The sequence below is a fragment of the Oncorhynchus clarkii genome, chromosome 25, assembly GCF_045791955.1.
Source record: "Oncorhynchus clarkii lewisi isolate Uvic-CL-2024 chromosome 25, UVic_Ocla_1.0, whole genome shotgun sequence".
Taxonomy (NCBI): domain Eukaryota; kingdom Metazoa; phylum Chordata; class Actinopteri; order Salmoniformes; family Salmonidae; genus Oncorhynchus; species Oncorhynchus clarkii.
The window spans coordinates 14854253-14879072 of record NC_092171.1 but is presented as its reverse complement, the minus strand read 5'-3'; the positions used below and the strand labels follow the sequence as shown (position 1 = coordinate 14879072).

The following is a 24820-nucleotide window of genomic DNA, read 5'->3' as shown; positions in this document are numbered from 1 at the left end:
CAAACTTGGTAGGCTTAGCATTCAGTCTCAGTTCCAGGTTGGATGGTGTTTTCAGGATTCTCAAAGCTGTATAGTTTGGGAATAATAATCCTTGGATGTAAGAAGCATTCCAGGTAATTCAAGTTGTAGGTTTGGAGTCTTGATTTGGAGTGAAGGTTATGTTGTGTAGGGTAGCATCCTGTATATGTCCCTGCCCAAAAATCTAAGTTTGTCTCACTCTAATTCTATTTTTTTTTTTTTAAACATGCTGAAAAATGTGGGAGCTCATCTGCTCATGACCTCTCTCTCTCCCTGCCATAGAGCTCTTGACTTTGACTTACTCCACATTTTGTTGTGTAGCGCCAGAGCCTCCTGCGACGATCTACGGTCCGGTGCCTCCGGCGACGACACACGGTCCGGTTCCTCCTGCGATGATCCCCGCACCAGAGCCACCATGGAGGAAGACGTCATATCTGCGAGCGGAGTGGGTACTTCTCCCCGCCCCGGAGCCACCCCCCGACGATAGATGCCCACCCGGGACCCTCCCATATTGAGTCAGGTTTTGCGGTTGGAGTCTGCACCTTTGGGGGTGGGTACTTTCACGCCCTGGCCATAGAGAGCTGTTTATTCTCTGTTGGTTGGGGCGTGGTAATGATAGTCATTTCAACAATTTTGACAATTGGAAAACCTCCCTGGTCTTTGTAGTTAATCTGTGTTTGAAATTCACTGCTTGACTGAGAGACCATACAGATAATTGTATGGGTGGGGTACAGAGATGAGGTAGTCATTCAAAAATAATGTTAAACACTATTATTGCACACAGTGAGTCCATGTGAGTAGGCCAGTGACAAAATCTCAATTGAATAAATGTTAAAGGCAGGCTGTAACACAAAATGTGGAAAAGGCACTGCATATTTTTTAAATAATATAATCTTTGAGAACTAACAATCACCAAAATAAAAGCTAGACAGTGAGGGAGAATACAAAATTCCCAAAACAACATTAGCAATGGCAAAATACATAGAATTGCAAGGAAATCAGCTCTACAGCGGCAATATTTTCTCTCAGCTCCATCGCAAAAATTGTAGAATTGCACAAAAATGTGTTTTAAAACGGAACAAATTTCTCTCAGCTCCATAGAGAAATGCAGGAAATTGGTTAACAAATGCCAAAATGTCTCTACACCGCCAAAAAACCCTGGTATGTGTGTGTCTGTGTGGGAGGCCAAAGGCTATCAGTCATCAGTGCGAGAGGAGGGTGGTAACAGGGAAAACCTGTCGGAGAGGAGAGAGAGGAGCAGGCAGGGTCTGACAGATGGACACATGATTACACTGACCCGGGCTGCCTGACACCTTTATGAGGGTGGCTCTGGGCCAAGTCTGCAGTGATGGACAGCGACAGTACAGGCTTTGTTTATCAAACCCATGTTTCAACAAGCAACTGGTATTGCTTTATGGCTTTGTACTATGAAGGATGATATGCAAGGAGAACATTAAAACAAACCATATCAAATGACCTACACTCCCCTACGTATTTATTTGGACAGTGATGCTGAACTTTTTTTATTTGGCTATATACTCAAGCATTTTGTAAATCGGGATAAAACTTTTTGGATGCATTTGCAGTTTGTTTTGGTTGTGTTATGGATTATGTTGAGCCCAATAGAAATTCATGGTAAATAGTGTATTGTGTCATTTTGGAGTCACTTTGATTGTAAATCATGTTTTATATCTTCTGAACATCTACATTCACGTGGATGCTACCATGATTATGGGTCATCTTGAATGAATCTTGAATAATGACAAGTGAGAAAGTTACAGCGGCATGAATATATTTTTCTGCTTACAACAAAAGTGACGGAATACATTATTTACCATTCATTTCTATTGGGCACAACATAAGTCGATACACAACCAAAGCAAACTGGAAATGCATTCAACAAGTTCGTAGAGTCACACGCTTGATGTAGTCATTGCATGTTAGAAATATGGGACAGAATACTACACTTTTGACACTATAAGTGACTTTGTCTAAATACGTATGACAGCTTCATAGGGGGCACTAGATACAAAAAGTGCATTCATGTCGAAACAGTAAAAAATACATTAATTCAAATCATCTCAAATAAAAGAGATGTACTGTACTGTCGCCTCATATAAAACATGTTTTTATCTCAAATCCAAAATGCTGGAGTATAGAGACAAATGAAAAGTTTGAGCTTCACTGTCCAAATAATATATTGTATATTCACTGCTTACTCCACTAGGACTCTACCACCAAGCAGCAAAATATTGTACGGCAAAGTGAGTTCTGGTGATTCCTGTGAAAGAAACAGATCTGGTTCCTCCTGACATATATGGTCAATATGTTTGGGTCATTTTCATGTCAAAACCACAGTAATTATATAGTAGAATATTATTACTTTAAGCAAACACTCAAATCACATTGTGCAGTGTTGTAGGTTCATCAAGGTACTGAGCGCCAGAAGTCAGACGATAAAGCCCATCACAAGACTGGAGTGTGAAACGAGGTGTTTTTCTCTGCCATAATGCAGCCATTCATAGCTGACATTGTTTATCAGCACAAAGAACAGCCTGGCCCTTCAACCCCAGACCAACCAACCAACCAACCAACCGGGAAGCACAAGATGTTATTCAGTTGTTTTAGTTGCCTGGTTAACTAAAGTGTCTCGATGAAGTCAAAAGAGGAAGCAGACCTTAAGACACTGATTGCGGATGTGTCACTGTTGTCATGTGGCGGTGGTAAGGCATTATACATTGAGCAATAGGTCAGAGAAGGATCCACTACAAGTTAAAGGTTCAATTCCTGAATGTGACACAGAGGGTTAAAGCTTGAATGTTAAATGTGAAAAGGAGCTAAGCTGCACTGTGTGGTTTAAGTGCAACGGAACGACACTACAATATGTGAGACTAAAAGTCTATGACAAAGAGGAAGATTGTTTTGATGTCAAACAAAACTGCTGTTTAACTTTGTGGCACATGTTAGAGAACACATCAGTGGGAAATGCACTGAATACATGGTCTAAAAGCTCCACATAGGAAAAGCTCACATTGTGCTCGATATAGCCTTGAGGAAAGAAATTGGTGTGTGTGAGTCACATCAAGCACATTTAGTGGAAATGGAAAACTGTGTTAATTATTAAATGAAGTTTCCCCTCTGTCTCCAGTGAAATGATTGCATTGGTCTTCATTACATGATTCATATAATTGGAAACAGCAACATCCTATACCCCACATAGCAGAGAGAGCACTAACATAAACTACATGTAAGCAACAGTAGACTGTTCATATCAAAACCCTGTTCCTGGCAATGAAGATTGTATAATAAACATTTGACACTTTATGATATTGTGTACTGGACATTATACAAAGTGTTTCAAGAGGAATTTGAGGAGGCGAGGAGGCTGGCAGGGTGGAAGAAATACGAATGAGCTGCTTATTTTAGAACATAAACGTATGGTTTACCCACAAGCATAAAAATGACAGAACTGAAAATCGAACTTCTCTATTGGCAGACTGCTGGTTTTAGTCGTCTTAGTTCAGATCTATGGGGTTCATTAAAAACCACGCCATATTCCAATGTGTTTGAAGTGTTTTGTTGACAATAATGTGCTTTTAAGTGTTTCCCATGACTGCTAATGTACCATATCATTAGCTTGTCTAATTCCTCTAGGCCTTTTGATCATGTACAAAAAGAACACAAATAAAATCTAATGTTATTTGTCACATGCGCCGATAACAGGTGTAGTACACCTTACCGTGAAATGCTTACTTACAAGCCCTTAACCACCAACGCAGTTCAAGAAATAGTGTTGAGAAAATATTTCATAAATTAAACTAAAGTAAAAAATTCAATAAAAAGTAAGACAAAACAATATACCGAGGCTATATACTGGGGGGGGGTCAATGTATTTAGTCCGGGTGGCCATTTGATTAATTGTTCAGCAGCCTTATGGCGTGGTGGTGTTGGTGTTGTAGTTGTAGTAGTAGTACTAGTGGTAGAAGAAGAAGCACACACACACACCCTCATTGCGCTTTTATGAAAAAAAAGGGCAAAAATCATCCCTCACTCTTGACAATGTTGTTGATCAGTGAGCCCACCACCCATGATGGGGAGCAGCCATTTGTTCTGGAGTATTTGATTCTGCCACCACACATTGTTCAGGAAGGAGAATGGTACAGTGCCTTGCGAAAGTATTCGGCCCCCTTGAACTTTGCGACCTTTTGCCACATTTCAGGCATCAAACATAAAGATATAAAACTGTATTTTTTGTGAAGAATCAACAACAAGTGGGACACAATCATGAAGTGGAACGACATTTATTGGATATTTCAAACTTTTTTAACAAATCAAAAACTGAAAAATTGGGCGTGCAAAATTATTCAGCCCCCTTAAGTTAATACTTTGTAGCGCCACCTATTGCTGCGATTACAGCTGTAAGTCGGTTGGGGTATGTCTCTATCAGTTTTGCACATCGAGAGACTGAAATGTTTTCCCATTCCTCCTTGCAAAACAGCTCGAGCTCAGTGAGGTTGGATGGAGAGCATTTGTGAACAGCAGTTTTCAGTTCTTTCCACAGATTCTCGATTGGATTCAGGTCTGGACTTTGACTTGGCCATTCTAACAACTGGATATGTTTATTTTTGAACCATTCCATTGTAGATTTTGCTTTATGTTTTGGATCATTGTCTTGTTGGAAGACAAATCTCTGTCCCAGTCTCAGGTCTTTTGCAGACTCCATCAGGTTTTCTTCCAGAATGGTCCTGTATTTGGCTCCATCCATCTTCCCATCAATTTTAACCATCTTCCCTGTCCCTGCTGAAGAAAAGCAGGCCCAAACCATGATGCTGCCACCATCATGTTTGACAGTGGAGATGGTGTGTTCAGGGTGATGAGCTGTGTTGCTTTTACGCCAAACATAACGTTTTGCATTGTTGCCAAAAAGTTCCATTTTGGTTTCATCTGACCAGAGCACCTTCTTCCACATGTTTGGTGTGTCTCCCAGGTGGCTTGTGGCAAACTTTAAACAACACTTTTTATGGATATATTTAAGAAATGGCTTTCTTCTTGCCACTCTTCCATAAAGGCCAGATTTGTGCAATATACGACTGATTGTTGTCCTATGGACAGAGTCTCCCAGCTCAGCTGTAGATCTCTGCAGTTCATCCAGAGTGATCATGGGCCTCTTGGCTGCATCTCTGATCAGCCTTCTCCTTGTATGAGCTGAAAGTTTAGAGGGACGGCCAGGTCTTGGTAGATTTGCAGTGGTCTGATACTCCTTCCATTTCAATATTATCGCTTGCACAGTGCTCCTTGGGATGTTTAAAGCTTGGGAAATCTTTTTGTATCCAAATCCGGCTTTAAATTTCTTCACAACAGTATCTCGGACCTGCCTGGTGTGTTCCTTGTTCTTCATGATGCTCTCTGCGCTTTTAACGGACCTCTGAGACTATCACAGTGCAGGTGCATTTATACGGAGACTTGATTACACACAGGTGGATTGTATTTATCATCATTAGTCATTTAGGTCAACATTGGATCATTCAGAGATCCTCACTGAACTTCTGGAGAGAGTTTGCTGCACTGAAAGTAAAGGGGCTGAATAATTTTTCACGCCCAATTTTTCAGTTTTTGATTTGTTAAAAAAGTTTGAAATATCCAATAAATGTCGTTCCACTTCATGATTGTGTCCCACTTGTTGTTGATTCTTCACAAAAAAATACAGTTTTATATCTTTATGTTTGAAGCCTGAAATGTGGCAAAAGGTCGCAAAGTTCAAGGGGGCCGAATACTTTCGCAAGGCACTGTATTTATGACTGATCCATACTGGCTGCTAGCTGGAGGCTAGAGGCCATGAGGACAGTGTCAAGCATCCACAATTCCTTGATGCTTCAGGAGATTTGTGTTCGTTTGTGACGCTAAGGAGGCAACACTAAGCTAAATGGAATCATGGGTAGGGCTGTTGCGGTGACCATATTACCGCCACACCATAGGTCACGAACGCAGTCAAATGCCAGCTTCTCCAAGCTCTGATGCTGCTCATTGCCATTAGTAGCCTACCAAACATACAAACTGCCTGGTACGCAGCACTCTAGTGTCCCTCTAATCACTCTGACATCAATGCAAATGTAATCGAAAATCAAATCAAACACTTCATGAGAGCCCATGAGCTCATGTTGTGCAACATTTCTATAGGCTATTTCTACTATATTTATTTATCAACTTTCCTAATATTAAGAACATTGCTTATCTTTACAACAGGAGTATAACCTACCTGGCAGGCATGAAAATGAATGACGTCCTCCATCCGCTGTTTAAGTGCATAGATGACATGTATTTTTTCCCGCTGCCCCTGTTTTGAGACAGGTGCATGATAATGGTCCATTCTAAATCAAAACGAATTTCACAAATATTATTTTGTATAAATCAAGAATAGTCGGATGAGTGACAATATTAGCCTTACACTTGTGAATGATAGCCTATCACTTGTGAACTATGTATTATCACTTGTGAATGATACCCAGCACAAGAAAAAGCCCCCCCCCCCCTGAATCATAGTCACACACCTCATATAGCCTAAAAAAAAAACTTCTTAAAATGAAGTACATTAATCTACTTTACAAGGGGTTTAGAGCCTAACTGGCATACATCAGCTGTGTCTGAGTTTCAAGTTTGGGGAAGATAATTTCCACCACAAAAATGCGCCTCTATAATAAAGGCATAAATAAATAAAGGCCACAAAAGGGATGCCACCATGAAATCTGCAGCTTTTAAATAAAAAAAAATCAAAACATAGAACATTTGTAGAACAACTGAAGTTACATTAATAACTTGAAATTAAGCATATAGGACTACCTATTTCTTTGTTATCCGCTTAATACAGAATAGCCGCATGTGCTCGCTCCCTTAAATCGTTGGAAGAAAATATTTATATTTTATTTAGCTTTGTTCAATTTCATTCTTCATACTATAAAATAATGCCATGGAATTCTAAGCAAATCTTGCCTGCTAAATGAACTAGTGTAGCCCACAGCCATTTGGCATAGCCAGATCAGGACCTATAGCAAAGACAACACAAAGTATGCTATTCTGTTCTTCCGAAATAGACTACATTTTCTTCATATCATGTTTCTTTAGATCTGTCTAAAATAAAAAAAATATTGTATTTTTCTTGTCTATATTGAATAGATCATTTAAACAATCACAGTGTAGGTTGGAAAAAGTATGTGAACCCCTTGGCTAATGACTTCTCCAAAAGCTAATTGGAGTCAGGAGTCCACTAACCTAGAGTCGAATCAATGAGACGAGATTGGAGATTTTGGTTAAAGCTGCCCTGCCCCATAAAAAACACTCACAAAATTTGAGTTTGCTATTCACAAGAAACATTCCCTGATGTGAACCATGCCTCGAACAAAAGAGATCTCAGAAGACCTGAGATTAAGAATTGTTGCCTTGCATAAAGCTGGAAAGGGTTACAAAAGTATGTCTAAAAGAAAGTCCTAGGAGTGGCCGTCCTGCAAAGATGACTGCAAGAACACAGCGCAGAAAGGTCAATGAGGTTAAGAACAATCCTAGAGTGTCAGCTAAAGACTTACAGAAATCTCTGGAAGATGCTAACATCTCTGTTGATGGGTCTGCAATACGTAAAACACTAAATAAGAATGGTGTTCATGCGAGGACACCATGGAAGAAGCCACTGCTCTCCAAAAAAAACATTGCTGCACATCTGAAGTTTGCAAAAGTGCACCTGCTACTGGCAAAATATTCTGTGGACAGATTAAACTAAAGTTGAGTTATTTGGAAGGAACACACAACACTATGTGTGGAGAAAAAAAGGCACAGCTAACTAACATCAAAACCTCATCCCGACTGTAAACTATGGTGGAGGGAGCATCATGGTTTGAGGCTGCTTTTCTGCCTTAGGGCCTGGACAGCTTGCTATCATCAATGGAAAAATGAAATCAAGTTTATCAAGACATTTTGCAGGAGAATGTAAAGATATCTGTCCGCCAATTGAAGCTCAAGTTAGGTGATGCAACAGGAAAACAACCCAAAATCAACAACAGAATGGCTTGAACAGAAAAACATAGGCCTCCTGTAGGGGCCCAGTCAGTCCTGACCTCAATCCGATTGACATGCTGTGGCATGACCTCAAGAGAGCGGTTCACACCAGACATCCCAAGAATATTGTGGAACTGAAACAGTCCTGTAAAGAGGAATGGTCCCAAATTCCTCCTGACCATTGTGCAGGTCTGATCCGCAACTACAGAAAATGTTTGCTTGAGGTTATTGCTGCCAAAAGAGGGTCAACCTGTAAATAAACTGTAAATAATTGTTTATGTGTTATTAGTTTAAGCAGACTGTTATTGTCTATTGTTGTGACTTAGATGAAGATCAGATCAAATTTCATGACCAATTTATGCAGAAATCCAGGTGATTCTAATGGGTTCACATACTTTTTCTTCCCACTGTATGTGTTGTCATGACTGTCCATAAGAATCCAAATAGGTCAGATCAGGTTTGCAATTAATAACTTAAATCAGACTCCCTCTCACCCCAGAGGGGGAATAAAATAAATAGTGGGGGTTAACAACTCACGCCCTGTTGCAAATCAAGGGAGAAGATTCAGACATGGACTCTCAAGATTCACTAAAGGAATGTCCTTTGTTTCAACAGACTTTTTCCCGCTGAAACTCTAACATGTTCAAAAGCGAATACTGGAACAATATTTCTAACAGAGAATGTGGGGAATGGTCAGAGGCGAGCTAAATACTGTAACTTGGAAAGTATACCCACTACATATATGAAGTTTCCATACTCTGCATTTAAAAAATGATGAAAGTGTTTTTGTTAAGAGAGGGATGTGATTTGAGAAGCTATAAGAGATAATTATTTTACCTAATTTTGCACCGTGAGTAGTTACCGCCCGGAGTGAGGTCAGGAAGCATGCCAGCCTGCCGGAAACGCTCCTTTCCAGCAAACTGTATAAATGATGGGTTAAGAAAAAAACACACCAGGCCAGAAAAACGTGAAGCTACATCTGCATGTTTAAAGCGGTTTCTACAATGAATCTCAACACAAGGTGGAGACGATAAACTCACCTCCCGGGCAATCACTGGTACGGCTGATTAGCTGTCCTAAGTAAAGTATCTTCGAAAGCAAATTTAAGTAGGTCCATCCTATTACTCTGCTCAAGCCATCGATACAGCTGGCAAGTCTATCTTCAAAGAAGCATCTTCAAGAGCGAATGGAAAGAAAATAAAGTTCTGTTCAGGACTACACAACATGTAACCAAGTAACAACTACAAAGAAGGACAACAGTAGAAGACTTGTCGGAACCATTTCGGACAATCAGAGCTTTACAAGCGTGCCACAAAAAGGCCCAATCCCCTTTCCAAGGCTGCCCTGTTCACCGAGAGATCCCCGGTGAACCCAGGCATTTCACGTAAATACATTCATGATTTCTTACTCAAAGCGGGCAGCGGTTTGTGTGCAAAGTATATGGTTACTGTTAGTGGTGCAACGGATCACAAAACTCCCGGTTCGGATCACGGTTTTGAGTCACGGATCGGATTATTTTTAAGGATCAGAAAAAAAAAGGGAGACAAATATAACTTTGCAAAGTAAAAAAAAGAAAGAAAGCAAAGCAGACCTGAGCTTATAACTTCAAATTATAAAAAAAAAAAGATGAGGATGTCTGGGTGAGAGGGTGGACCTCTTTGCAGTCACTATGTCCCCTGCTGCGAACTGAAGTGCCAGGCACAGCCAGGTAGCATCTTGCCATCATGGCAATGTGAGGGTATTTACGCTCATTGCTTTTCCATCATGCCAGTAGATCACCATCCACTGGAATGCTGCTTGCTGCCTTGTAGGATGCCTCCTCTTTGATGGTGTTGGCAAATGTCTTGCCTGTGTCCTTGCTTGCAAAGGTCTCCCCGGGAAAGATATTTTGTGGACGAGATGCCTCTGAGTCTGCTCCCGTCGGCTCTGTGGCTTGACCATGCAGAAAAAAATGGACTTGATCTATTAAACTAACAAATTATTTATTTTAATATTTCATAGAACTATAATTGTGGCAATAACATTTAATAAAAGTCACTATTCAAATAAAAAAATTATGATTCTAATAGCAATAGCATAGACTAAGAACCAGTCCAGTTTTGACTGCAGTATATTTATTAATTTAAGTAATTCACTCTTATTTTATTTGAACCTCTTCAGTGGCCACAATCTCAGTGGTGAGATCACTGTATGTCCTCCGGTGTAGGGCAGGGTCTTGGTGAGACAGGGACTTGAACCTTGGATCCAATGCAGTAGATCTATGAAGGTAGTCTTGGACATTAGGGGGGTATCTAGGATTCAGGTCCTCTCTAATGGCAGCCTTGACATCTCTAGTGATGGTGCTGTCTTCCTCACTTGGGGCCATGGATTGTAGAATCCTTGTTTTCAGAGGTAGGATCATGGACACAGGCGGTGCAGTTTCAGTGCTCAATAGGGTTGTAACCGTTTCGAGGGGTTTGAGCACCTGGAGGACCTCCTCTGCCACTTTCACATCATCAGACAAGGTGACAAAGTCTTTATTTTTTTTCAGCGTCTTGTCTGTCAGTGCAGAGTATACAGCTGCCTGCTGCTCAAGAAAGCGCTCCTACATGTAATAAGTGGAGTTCCATCTTGTTGTGACATTGTGTATGAGCTTGTGGGTCAGTAGTTGTAGAATTTTTTGTTTGGTCTTAAGCACATGAGCGGCTGTTGTGCTTCGGTGGAAAAAGCTATCTGTGGCCCCAGTCCAGCCTCTATCACTGCATTTACTTGGTTCTTGGCATTATCTGTGATGATTTGGATATTGCTATTGGGCCTCTCTAGCTTCCACTCTGCTACTGCTCCTAGCAGTACCTGCAGCAGATTTGTGCCTGTGTGACTCTCATATGGGGGGAGTGCCTGTAGCACCGGCCTTCGCATCTCCATCTCCTCTGAGGTGTAGTGAGCAGTCACAGTCACGTAGCTTTCCGTTGCCCTGGAGGTCCACCCGTCTGTGGTGAGGGCAACAGAGGATGCCTTGGATAATTTGTCGACAATTTCGATATTTTCCTGTTCATAAAAATCTGGCACGATCTTCATACTGAAGTGGGTGCACCAGGGGATTTCGTAGCGTGGCTCAAGCACTTTCACCAAACCCTTTGTTTTCCACATCAGAATATGGCCTCATGTCTACAGCGATAAACATCCCAATAGATTTGGTGATGACTTTAGCCCGGTCTGATTCTGCAGCAAAGGGCTTAAATGCCGCGGTGAGAAGTGGTTGTCTCTTGGCTGAGAAGGCTCCCGTCACTGACACACCAGAGTGATGACGCTTTAAATGTGTGGCCATGCTCCATGTATTTCCATGATCATACGGCTTTCTTGTGGCACAATGCCTACACACCGTAATGTTGTTGTCCACCACCCAACTTCCATCATCATATTTGACAGGGTAGCCAAAATGCTCCCATACATGAGACTTACAGTTGAAGTCGGAAGTTTACATACACTGAGGTTGGAATCATTAAAACTAGTTTTTCAACCACTCCACAAATTTATTGTGAACAAACTATAGTTTTGGCAAGTCGGTTAGGACATCTACTTTGTGCATGACACAAGTAATTTCTCCAACAATTGTTTACAGAGAGATAATTCACTGTATCACAACAATTCCAGTGGGTCAGAAGTTAACATACACTAAGTTGACTGTGCTTTTAAACAGCTTGGAAAATTCCATAAAATGATGTCATTGCTTTAGAAGCTTCTGGCTAATTTACACCATTTGAGTCAATTGGAGGTGTACCTGTGGATAAAATATCAAGGCCTACCTTCAAACTCAGTGCCTCTTTGCATGGGAAAATCAAAAGAAATCAGCCAAGACCTCAGAAAAAAATTGTAGACCTCCACAGGTCTGGTTCATCCTTGGGAGCAATTTATAAACGCCTGAAGGTATCACGTTCATCTGTACAAACAATAGTACGCAAGTATAAACACCATGGGACCACGCAGCCGTCATACGTAAATACGTCTCTCACTGGTGCCGCCTGTTATAGACCCCCCTCAGCTCCCAGCTGTGCCCTGGACACCATATGTGAATTGATAGCCCCTCATGTATCTTCGTTCTGTTAGGTGACCTAAACTGGGATATGCTTAACACCCCGGCAGTCCTAAACTCTAAGCTAGATGCCCTCAATCTCAAATCATCAAGGAACCCACCAGGTACAACCCTAAATCCGTAAACATGGGCACACTCATAGATATTATCCTGACAAACTTGCCCTCCAAATACACCTCTGCTGTTTTCAACCAGGATCTCAGCCATCACTGCCTCGTTGCCTGCATCCGCTATGGGTCCGCGGTCAAACGACCACCCCTCATCACTGTCAAACGCTCCCTAAAACACTTTTGCGAGCAGGCCTTTCTAATCGACCTGGCCCGGGTATCCTGGAAGGATACTGACCTCATCCCGTCAGTCGAGGATGCCTGGTCATTCTTTAAAAGTAATTTCCTCGCCATCTTAAATAAGCATGTCCCTTTCAAAAAATGTAGAACTAAGAACAGATATAGACCTTGGTTCACTACAGACCTGACTGCCCTTGACCAGCACAAAAACATCCCGTGGCAGACTGCAATAGCATCGAATAGTCTCCGCAACTGTTCAGGGAAGTCAGGAACCAATACACGCAGTCAGTCAGGAAAGCAAAGGCTAGCTTTCTCAAACAGAAATGTGCATCCTGTAGCTCTAACTCCAAACAGTTTTGGGACACTGTAAAGTCCATGGAGAACAAGAGCACCTCCTCCCAGCTGCCCACTGCACTGAGGCTAGGTAACACGGTCACCACCAATAAATCTATGATAATCGAACATTTCCATAAGCATTTTTCTACGGCTGGCCATGCTTTCCTTCTGGCTACCCCAACCCCGGGCCAACAGCCGCTCAGGAAGGAGATGCGTTCTGTCTCCTAGAGATTAACGTATTTTGGTGCGAATTGTGCAAATCAATCCCAGAACAACAGCAAAGGACCTTGTGAAGATGCTGGAGGGAACAGGTACAAGAGTATCTATATCCACAGTAAAACGAGTCCTATAACAACATAACCTGAAAGTCCCCTCAGCAAGAAAGAAGCCACTGCTCCAAAACTGGCGGTTTGCAACTGCACATGGGGACAAAGATCGTACTTTTTGGAGAAATGTCCTCTGGTCTGATGAAACAAAAATATAACTGTTTGGCCATAGTGACCATTGTTACGTTTGGAGGAAAAAGGGGAAGGCTTGCAAGCCGAAGGCACGGGAGTGGCAACATCATGTTGTGGGTGTGCTTTGCTGCAGGACGGACTGGTGCACTTCACAAAATAGATGGCTTCATGGAGGGAAAATGACGTGGATATATTGAATCAACATCTCAAGACATCAGTCAGGAAGTTAAAGCTTGGTTGCAATTGGTCTTCCAAATGGACAATGACCCCAAGCATACTTCCAAAGTTGTGGCAAAATGGCTTAAGGACAACAAAGTCAAGGTATTGGAGTGGCCATCACAAAGCCCTGACCTCAATCCTATAGATAATTTGTGGGCACAACTGAAAAAGCGTGTGTGAGCAAGGAGGCCTACAAACCTGACTCAGTTACACCAGCTCTGTCAGGAGGAATGGGCCAAAATGTATCCAACTTATTGTGGGAAGCTTGTGGAAGGCTACCCGAAACGTGTGACCCAAGTTAAACAATTTAAAGGCAAAGCTACCAAATACTAATTGAGTGTATGTAAACTTCTGGCCTACTGGGAATGTGATGAAATAAATCAAATCTGAAATAAATAATTATATCTACTATTACTCTGACATTTCACATTCTTAAAATAAAGTGGTGATCCTAACTGACCTAAGACAGGGAATTTTTACTAGAATTAAATGTCAGGAATTGTGAAAAAGTGAGTTTAAATGTATTTGGCTAAGGTGTATGTAAACTTCCGACTTCAACTGTGAATGAAGCGGGAGGCTTTTCCAGTTCTTCAGCTCCTCCGCTAGACATGGCTGTCACTGCTCTTTTTTCTTCTTTGCTCTTTGCAACGCGAGCGTCCAGGATTGATTCGTTGGGATTCAACATGCCCCGTTCACATGAACAGTACACACAACTGCTTTTAAAAAAAAATCAAATCAACCTTCAGGCTTCAGAGTAAAACACAGCATCTGTCTTGTCTTTATCTTTTCACTGCAACTCTGCAGAGATTTAGGGAATAATTACTTTAAAAAGTAACAGCGGCAGCAAAACAGTTTTTCACACTATGATGGTTAAACTCTGTAATCGATCCGCGGTTCACATGCGTGCCGAACCGTGGGGGGTGATGCGTACGAATCACGGATCAACTACGGTCCGTTACACCACTAGTTACTGTGTAGGTGAGAGTAGTTTCTGTTCTAATGTTAAGTGTCTCTGTCTCTCTCCCGCTCCATCTCTCCTTTAACTAGCAGCCATGTTGTTGTCATTCCGCAGGGACCTGTTTACAGCGTATTAAGTCTCTAGTCAATAACCGGTGCAAAGTGTGTATGTTTACCTTGTGTTCCCATTTAATTAGCTAGTAAATAAATAATTAAACCAATTTGTGTAGTACTGAATCATAAGTAAGGCTCGGGTTTTTGCAGATGCAAGGAGGTTACGACTGTTCACAATGATGATATGATACAAGGTTATAATTAATAAGTAGACTGTTTATAGATGTGATAGGTAAAGACCTTTTAGAGTTAAATTCGGGAGATGGTAACTCTTTCAAGAACTGCTCTCGTGTTGCCCCAGATCCTAATGAGTTAATTGTTACATGATTAATTTAATCTGGTAACGATTAAACATAGTTAGTTCATTAGACAAATAACAGTCTTCTGATTAATGTTAAAGTCAAGTCACGACAGTGTGGAAGCCAGGAGATGCTAACTGTTTTTATGTTAATTAACGGTTAATTACCAACAGTTTATTTGCTTGACAATCATGGCTGACAAAATGCTGTGACCGCCACAGCCCTAATCATGAGACATCTAATGTACAGTAGCCTAGAGTAGATACATGCTGCTTCCCTGGGGCTTTTATAGAAAATGCATCTGTTCATTCCACAGCTCTTCCCACATACAGTAGGCCTTCTATACTGTACAGTATATGCAGAATCACACTTATGTAATATAATAAACTGCTCCTATAATCTCTGAGGCCAGGCGTCTGCAGAGCATGTGCCTTCCCTTCTGCCCAGCCCAGCAGCCAGTGGGCGGAGAGAGGGAGAGAGAGAAAGCGAGAGAGCATTACAGTGCATTACATCAAACTAATCGCTCCCTATTTTGCAGGCTGGAGCCAAGGCAAACACACTACAGCTGGAGCAGAGAGGCAGAGAGACTGGGAGCAGCCAACTGCACAGCCCATCTGCATAGCACTATAGTCCACATATGGTTCACATTTCACACATACTACTGCTTTACTTCCCGGACAGACCAACTCACTCACTCTCTCTCTCTCTCTCTCTCTCTCTCTCTCTCTCTCTCTCTCTCTCTCTCTCTCTCTCTCTCTCTCTCTCTCTCTCTCTCTCTCTCTCTCTCTCTCTCTCTCTCTCTCTCTCTCTCTCTCTCTCTCTCTCTCTCTCTCTCTCTCTCTCTCTCTCTCTCCCCTCCCTCTCTCCCTCCCTCCCTCCCTCCCTCCCTCCCTCCCTCCCTCCCTCCCTCCCTCCCTCTCTCCCTCCCTCCCTCCCTCCCTGTGTTTATCTGTTACTCTCGCAGTCTCTCGCTCATATTTGCTCCGCTACAGGCCTTGGTAGACACTTTTCACAGCAGGAAAAATAAACGGAAGACAATCCATCTTGGTAACAAATTGAGCCCAGTGCAACAAGATGCAGTGAAAAGGACATTTATGTGGCTGGGGAGTGTTGATGTTTTTTTTTAATTATCTTTTTGCTCAGAAAATACCATAAGTTCAGTTCCACGTGGTATGACGATTCAGATACATCTGAAAATGTATTACTGTGTAATCCCATAGCAGAAGTCAATGGAAAAATGGAAAAGTTTTGAATTCATCAGTGACACAATAAGGTAGACTGTGTTAGTGGAAAGACTATGAAGCAAAAAAGCTTCCTCTGCTAAAACGTTTCCCATTTATCTGCTCAGGACAGGATTTGGAACAAAAAGGCAGAACTTGCACATTCCACTCTGTCTGTGGACAAGGGTCACCATACTGACAGAGTAACTTATTGTCTGACCAACTTTGCAGAGCGCTATTACACTAGCTCCTTCTTCTACTCATTTTCACTATGTTTCAAGAAAAGTGTGAACACCACAATCTTATAGGTTCAGTCCACTGTGAGATGAAAAGAACAGAGCTTGAAAGCATGCCAAACCGTCATATGTAACTAATTCAGTGCTGGTGTGGGGCCCTTACCTCGAACAACCCGTACTGAGATACCAAGTGCTGACAAGGTGAAATCCCAGTGCTAACCACTGAGCTTAAGTCTAGGCCTCTCCCCAAACCACAGAACAGTGTACTCATGAAGAGAGCACATACACCTGTCAGCATAGACCTACTTCCACTAGCAGAACAAACCATAGGGGAATACTCCTATTACTTCATTTGCATTTGTGATAATGATACTATGATACTAGGATACTAGGATACTTCTCAGCCTGAAATGGACCCTCTCTTCCTGTTCACGGTGGTCGTACTGCTCTAATTGGAGACTCTTCAAACCTTTAGCCTGCACTGTGATCTATTACTGCTCTTTTGAGTATTGTGTGGATTCAGACTCAAAACAACTCAACACTACTCCTTCCTGTCCTCAAGTGGATCAAGTGCTCCAGTCCAGTCCTCAGTGGAGAGGAGATAGTGGAGATGAGGTCACTACTTGGTGGCCAGCTCCTTAACGAGTCCTTAACGAGAGCTGTCTGAAAGCTGAGAGCCCCGGTCCATTCTTTAGAGATGAGAGAGACTGGCTCTCTTCCCCTGGTTGTCTTGTGAGTGTGTGAGGGAGAAAGTGAATGTGTCCGGGGGCTGATAGGAGGGGAGGAGAGGAAGAAGGCTGAGTCACAGGAGCCGCGACCTCTCAGGAAGAGAGGAAGAGAGCAGTGTGATCTAAGCAGCTCTGCTAGGCCCTGGGCTTTGAGTTATGGGCCCTTGGTGATGCTTCTGCAGCCCAGTGTGCCTTGAAGATATACTAGGAAAACTCTCTCCTCTCTGTCTGGGAATGGCAGGGGACTAGTGCCGGCCAGGTGGATCTGATTCCGAACACAGATTAAATAATCATGTGAAGCTTTTGATTTAGGTAAAAGGATATTGCTGGTGATCCAGAGTTTATCTCTGTGCTCTGCTAGTATAAAGAGCTGTAGGGTTTGACAGTAGACGAGGTGACCATGACTCCATATCATTGCTGACCATCTTCACTGCTTATCATTCTAAACGCTAAATAGTAGTCTAAACAGGACACAGAATACATGCACACACTGTAGGTAAAATTAGGTCAACATGTTGTAAAAACCCACTTTGCTCATGATAACCTTCACTCACAGGGACAGACACACAGATACAGACAGGAATACAAGCCACTGCAGCGGACAGAGAATCCATTTGGACAGAGCCAGAACCACACAGACGAAATGGGCCACTGAACACACTGTATTTCTCCACTAACCACAGGCAGCTGATTGAGAAGCAGGCGAAAACAGAGCCTGCTGTGGAAACAGGGAGAGGCTCTGGAGAGGGACTTTGGTTAAGAGTATGTATTGGCTGCGGAAACATGGTGACAGACGTCACACCAACTGACTTTTTTAAAACTTGTGGCTGAGACAAAAGTAAACACAATACAAGTTAAAAGAACACGGCGACCAGAGATGCTGAAACACATGAGCTTTTTCAACCACTATGAGATCAGATCAGATCCATTGTGGCTCAATGTCACCATAAAAGCATCGTACTTGTCCTTTAAGTTCTCAATGGGTTACGGGTTTCGTGCTGCTTGTTATCGAGGCCCTGTTGCACTTCCTCTGCCACCTTACTACCAGCCTGGTAGATCACCCAGTGAGCTGACAAACAGGGGAGGAAAACAGTTCTGAAAAAACACCTCCGAATGCATTTTCAAACCTGCCGCCCGCCACGTCGGGGACCGATGACGCCAACGCTGGTGCTGCCGTCTGACAGAAAACACTAGGCTGCGTATGGTTTCGTATCAACCTGCTGCTATTAACTTAATGGGGGTAAATCACATTGTTTCTGAGAACTAACAGTTCCCCCATTGCTACTGTGTCTCCACGACTTCTGTGAACACTGACCTCCATTCTGAGACCAGTAATGTCATTAGGGTTTAACTGTAAAGAGGCAAGGCAAATCAACCAACATAGGACCAGGCCGGACGCCTGAATCCCCTCTCTGTTAGTCTGTGAACTTGGCACTGGGCCACGTCTCTGCAAGTGCCCTCAGCATTGGTCAAGGTTGCGATCCATTAAGCGATCCATTAAGGCGGGCCAGGTCAGAGAGTGCAGACAAGGTGGAACGCCTGTCTGTGCAGAGGGGGAAGTATCCTGTAACTCCAAAAGTGAGTGAGCAGCCGCCAGCCAAATCAATGAGGGAAATGTGACATCCTTCTATAAACAGGAATATATTGCACGCTGGTGTAAGATTTATGAGGGGATGTTACTTTAATTACTCGCTCTACAATTTATATGTCCCCAATCACTTTACATAGGCTGTTCTAAAGGGATAGGTGAGCACAGCTGTAAATATAAAGTTGTTTGAGGTTGATTACTGTACAGTGTGTGCTTGAAAATATATACACCTGTCCCTTCAATATAATCAGAGTTGAACCCCTACTTAGAACTATTCAACCAGTAGCAATAGAGACTGGAGCAAGTCTAGATTATCTCTAGCTGTACATTCATAGAATATGGTGAAGGGCATCCGTCCCAGTGGCCTACTGACGCTGCCAGTGCAGAGACAAACCAACCACAGGGTGGTGGCGAATTCTATGGCTGGGTCTGGCTCCTACCACACAGCTGGGCACCATTGGGCATACAGCAGGCAAGCTGGCCATAGCCGTCCTCCCTCCCAAAGGAGGACCAGTCACAATGCCCCAGTCTGTCATTTTGTGACTCTTGTGGGTGAGTGTTCTGTTCTGCCATGCCACTCTACAATTGGGGAGATTGAGACTGGAGAAATGTGAACTGCAGATGGGAGACATTACTCAGTTCACTTAACTATAGTGTTTTTATCCCTCTCTCTATTCCCACAAATGACTCAGGACTGGAAAAATTGATAGATTGCTTGCACACATGGTTATTCCAGACATAAGTGAAAGCTTATAGTGATACAGGTATCCCTCAGTTGCAGCATTCATACAACCATAATTTTGCCTGCACTGGCCTAGAAAGATTGAAAATTGAAATATGACATTAAGCATGCACATGAACTCGAAGAAAAACATGCAAGCTGGAAAAATGAACCCTGAAATCATATATACTGTAACGGTCTCCATTCAGAAGCAATTCCCATAACTTATAACACGGACAGGTTTTGACTCTAGGGTGAACTTTATTTCTCAGAAGCAACCAAATGTGCTTTCCAGGATGTGTCTTACCCCATGTATATAACACATAGTGCCCAGAGCTCAGCCCAGCCGTGCTCAGGGTGAAATATGGTTGTTCCATAGGAACATGCAGATGTGTGCTGAGCAGAGCTGGGCTGAGCTGTCCAGGCTGGGGGAGGGGAGGAGTGGATGGACGTGATTTATTTCCTGTGAGTTCCAGTTAGTTATGGCCTGTGGGAGAGGAGCACTCTCCAGTTTCCATCTGCACTCTCTCGTTTTCTAATTTTGTTTTCATCTCTCTCTCTCGCGCGCAGAAATCAGTTCTGCTCCTGTCGTTTTGATGAATTCTTTAATCTAATATGTGGTGAGTAAAACTATTAACGTGTGTTGACGACTTAAGGGCCATAAGCTGACGATGTACAAACTAAACAAACGCTGTGCGTGGCAAATCAAATCACTAGGATGCATGTACTGTTCCATACGTCAAAGAGGTGAAAATCCCTTGTTTATCATCCGTTGTTGTCCGTTTAAGTTCTAGTTTTTGATGAAACGTTATTTCGAGCGGCTTGATATTACTCAAAGGCTCAAAATATTACCCAAATCCCTCTGTTTTCACCATACTGTTTCATGTTGTCCAGCTTGACCTATTGAGTGTCTGCTTCTCAAAAGGCCTTTGTTCAGCTAATTACACAGGCAGCTGTGCTACTCTCAACCAGGAACTGGGAGTTATTCTACTGCACTAACAAACCAGTAGGAAAGCAAGGGTGTGCTGTGCTGTGCCAGACAGACACATTTCACAGTACAGTATATCCAGCTGTGATGAATATGTTCAGAACAGAGCAGGACTATCTTAGGGACAAGGGCTAAAGTAGAATGTTCATAAAACTGCCTTGGTTTGATGTTTTTTCCCCCTATTGTCTATGCCAAAAGGACTTCAAATGTCCTTCCTTCTTGCAAGCTTTATCCTCTCCCTCGAACAGCTAGAGAGGAACGTTAACATGGAGGCTGAGACCCTCTCTGTAAACCTTCCGTTTTATATCAAACACTTCCAATCTTTCAACTGACAAGGCTAGGATTTCCAACCTTCGCCTCCAAACATCCCCACCTGCTATTTAATGCCGCATTGACAGGATATCAAGGCATGTTGAGCGTGCCATAACCATTACACCATCCTCTACAATTTGTCTGACGCGATCCAGAAACCCAGTGTTATAGTTGAATTTGTTATATTTAAATGTCATGGCACCCCATCCCAACAACATAACATCATCCTTCAAGTATGCCTGGATGGGGAGCGGAGGAATGCTGGTTGGCTGGGCCGGCTGGCTGCTAAAGACAAGTCATTCTCAGGAAGTCATGAACTTTTGTCCCGCGGTTGCTCCCTCTCTGGCTGCACGGGAGGACTTGGGCGACACCAAACAGGAAGCAGCTCCACAAGCTGACGCTATCACTGTTTATACCCCATTCATCACGCACAGAGACCCAACCAAACACCCAGGGCCGGGGCCAAGGAGCCAGACTGAAAGACAGACCCAGAGTCTGGTGGCAGGCAGCCACAGATAGAGAGCCTAACCAGGGCAGCCTGGTTCCCCTCAGGTTGGGTCACGTCACTCACTCTCTCTGCTGTGTCACCTCACAGTCCCAGAGGAGCCTGCCTGGTCTGGGTGGGTGAAGGATGGTGGTCTCACGCCAACTGACGATACCCTCAAAGGGTCATCATCGCATTGACTGAAGTGGAGCAGAGGGGGCTACAGCCACGCAGAATACTTGAAGAAGAAGTTAACATCTAGAATCAGATTGAGGATCAGGTTATCCCAAGTTCAATCTTACTCATTTCGGGGTACTGTAAAAGTTCCCTTAATGGTCGGTTACCTACATTAACCATAGAGAGACAAAACAGACCTCGGATCAGTGAATAAGGGCATATTCAATGCACATCCCAAAGGGGCCCAGTGGTTTGGCAGTCAGTTGGACGATGAATGAGCTGTATGGAGTCCATAGAATACACAGTAATAACTGATTGCATTCTCTGAATAGTCGGATTCAAAAAGAGGGTTCAGCCATGCGATAAAATGTCAATGCTGTGTTAACAATGTAAGCCCATGTACGTATTCAGTGGAAACAAGGGAGAGAAACTACTCTGTCAATCTAGGACGAGGCCAAAGACAGCGCAAATTCAAATCTAATACTACTCCGTTTCAAAACATGTAAAGGGAAACAACTGCTCAAACAGCATATACTTCTGACTAATGTTGCTCCATGTTTGTTGCCTGGCCCAGTAACTGACTGGTGGATCGCTTACCAACTACACAGTCGCTCAGTGTGTGAAATAATAGCACACAGGGGCAAAGTTCTGTCCAGACTATCTACTGAGATATTAGCGTATGAAACATTTCCCCTGTCCGCTCACCACTGACACAGAAACCCTGGGCTCTCTACTGCTGACTGGAAGGAATCTAGAAAGGCAGAGATGGGGTCAGAGTTTGTTAGCTGGAAAAGCTACAGAGGCAAATCCAGCTGCTGCTTTAATAAAAGGTTTAACAATAGTCATGCATACTTCAGTTCAGTGAGGATGGACTTGATGGACCGAAAAGAGCACAGTGATATTTTCCACTGATTTCAAAGCCATATGGGTGGATTTCATCAGACAGAGAATACTGTGACCTGCTACAAAAGCAGCAATATAGAACAACCACTAGCCATATAAACACATTGCAGACTATATAACCATTGTATCATTTGTAACAAAGTACAGTGCCTATTCAGCAGATGTTAATGTAAGTAGCTGATTTTAAAGTAATAACTCGTCTAAGGTTAAGGCAAACTGACTGTGTTGATTTTCTAAAATAACTTTCTCCATATCATATTTACAACATTTTCTTTATCTCTTGTAGCTGACTCTAGCAACCTTGCCAATACGTTACAAGACCTACGAAAATATCATCAGTGATCAGATGCTCTGCAGACCAGTATCAGCAGACCCCATAAAGAACAACAACATTACACTGGCCTGGAGGACTGTGAACTTGGCCTACATTACAGTAAAGGACACAGGAAATGCACTCTGAATTGGCCCTGGTAGATCTATGGGTTTCAGGCCTTTCTACTGGTTAAAAAGTATGTTCCTTGGAGTGATCACCTGCTCCGTTGTACTGAATGGAACGTGTCAGTTCAACGTAGCTCAACTCTACTCCACTTTCTAAGAACAATGATTCTCTTGAGAGGAAAATGTTACAGAGTATTTGCATTATAGAGGTGATGAGTAAGGAGAGACGAGAAGTGAACAAAGTATCTATACTGAGACTATGTGGGCCAGCCAGAATGCACAGAGAAAAATGTCTCACCCATTTCTCCAAAATACCTGATCCCTTTGCTCCCACCCCTCCCTTCCTTTCATCCACTAGACACGACGGAATGAGTTCTATAATCTCATCCCCTCACTCAGTCGCTGATTAATGATGGACACAAATAGAGTAATCTTCCTTATGGATGAAAGACGATGACACAAAAGGTGAACGTGTGAATGTAATTTCATTAAAACAGGAATCTGTGATAAGAACATCCACCCATAACGACAGTAAGGCCTACACCCCATCCATCAGACAGAACGGCACAAACCCAGGAGAACCCCCCCCCCCCCCCCCACAAAATGGCACTGAGTAACGGATGTAATAAGAGAGAGTAAGATTGAGTCCATGGCCGTAGAACTTATTACGTTTCATAAGCTGAAAAAACTATTATCTAAACGTTCAGGATCTAATAAGAAGTCTAATGTATGGTATCAGTTGGATGTGAACATCTGAATGTGGATCTGTCGTCTGTAGTCTGAGGCAAGGCCGTTCATACTGTATGTTATTTTCTTCACTGATGTGTAAAGAAGCACAAGGAGGACACAAGGACGCACTCTTTGAACAAATGGCCAGTCCTGAGAATGTTCTTCAACTCCATCTCTAGATTGCTAAGAGTTAAAAAAAACAGACCAATGCATGGTAATGGCAACCCTATAATGGACAGAGACAGTCTGCTTGCCACCAATGCAATTTAAAGAACAAACAAATGGAGTCAGCCAACTATATTTGGTTCCACTGGTTTGCTCTTGATTTTCCAAACTTGCCTTTGCATCTTTCTAGCCAGTGGTACATAGGCAACCACTGTTGATTGATGCAGTCTATCTTTCAGTTGTTCAAAGCCTCTTCTTATGCAGGAGCCATAACCCAAAGTCATTACCGACAGCCACAATTGTCATGGAAAATAACCTGGCATATGCATTACATCGTGGATGACTTTGAGAGGAATAAACCACTGAGTGGTGTTAGTGTCGCCAGTGAGAGTACACCACAATGTAAATAGCTGATGCTACTAGACCGTGCACGCCAACTGGAGAAGCCTCACTGCTGCCGAGCATGCTGCTGTGGTGCTTAAAACTCATTCTGTGCACAAGACACAGATGTCTGCAACAACAACAAAAAAACTGTCACAAAAAAGTGTAAACAGACAAGAATGGCACAGAAATGGCCAACCCTGCCCGCAATATAACTGTCTCACTATTTTGAAGAGTTCATTTCAACTTGCAACCAATGTTCCCTCTAAGCTGCGCGCTCCCGGGACTGCCCCACAGAAGAAATATCAGCCTGCGCAGAGAAACACGAGATTGAACGTCACTCAACTTGACAGTTTCCCAACTTAGCTATCAACATTATCAACGTTTCCCTTTACTGTGGGAATTGTGATCAAATCAACGCAATATTAGCCGCTTTCAATGCAACATAAAATGTTGATGAAGGCAGAACGCATTGGAGTATGATTTTATTGCATTGACAGGCTATACTCAGCCTGTACTCTACACAGACCGGTACGGCAAAACCAATCAGAGCTGCAGTAGGATAATATGCAAATAGACCATTGCCATATGTGCCATTCACTTTGAACTGGACTGTGTTTACAGAATGAGCGGTCATGAGTAGAAGTACTTGTTTTGAGATGAAAGCGAGAGCTGCATGTAGCCAAGTGTGCACATTTGTTCATATCTTATGCTAGTTAGTGAGATATTAGCCCAGTTATAGATCATTTTGTAGTCAGCAATGGGGGAATGATTGCTTCCTGCAAGAGCAGAAAACATGTACATTTCTACATGTACATTTCTAGACAGCTTTGAAAAGCGAATCAGGTAAACAGCTTTCTTTCTTAAAGGAGCAGTGTTGTATTTTCACATAGGCTTGAATAAGCTAAGAAGCCAATAGGCAGAGGGTAGCATAATTTGTCTGATTC

At 42.8% G+C, this 24820-nt stretch overlaps 1 protein-coding gene across 2 annotated transcripts in view; it reads right to left on the bottom strand.

Annotated features, from left to right (window-relative positions):
* LOC139383431 (serine/threonine-protein kinase D3-like) overlaps window positions 1-24820 on the bottom strand; it is a 64650-nt gene that overhangs the window by 37453 nt on the left and 2377 nt on the right. The gene's annotated exons all lie outside the window — the stretch shown is intronic.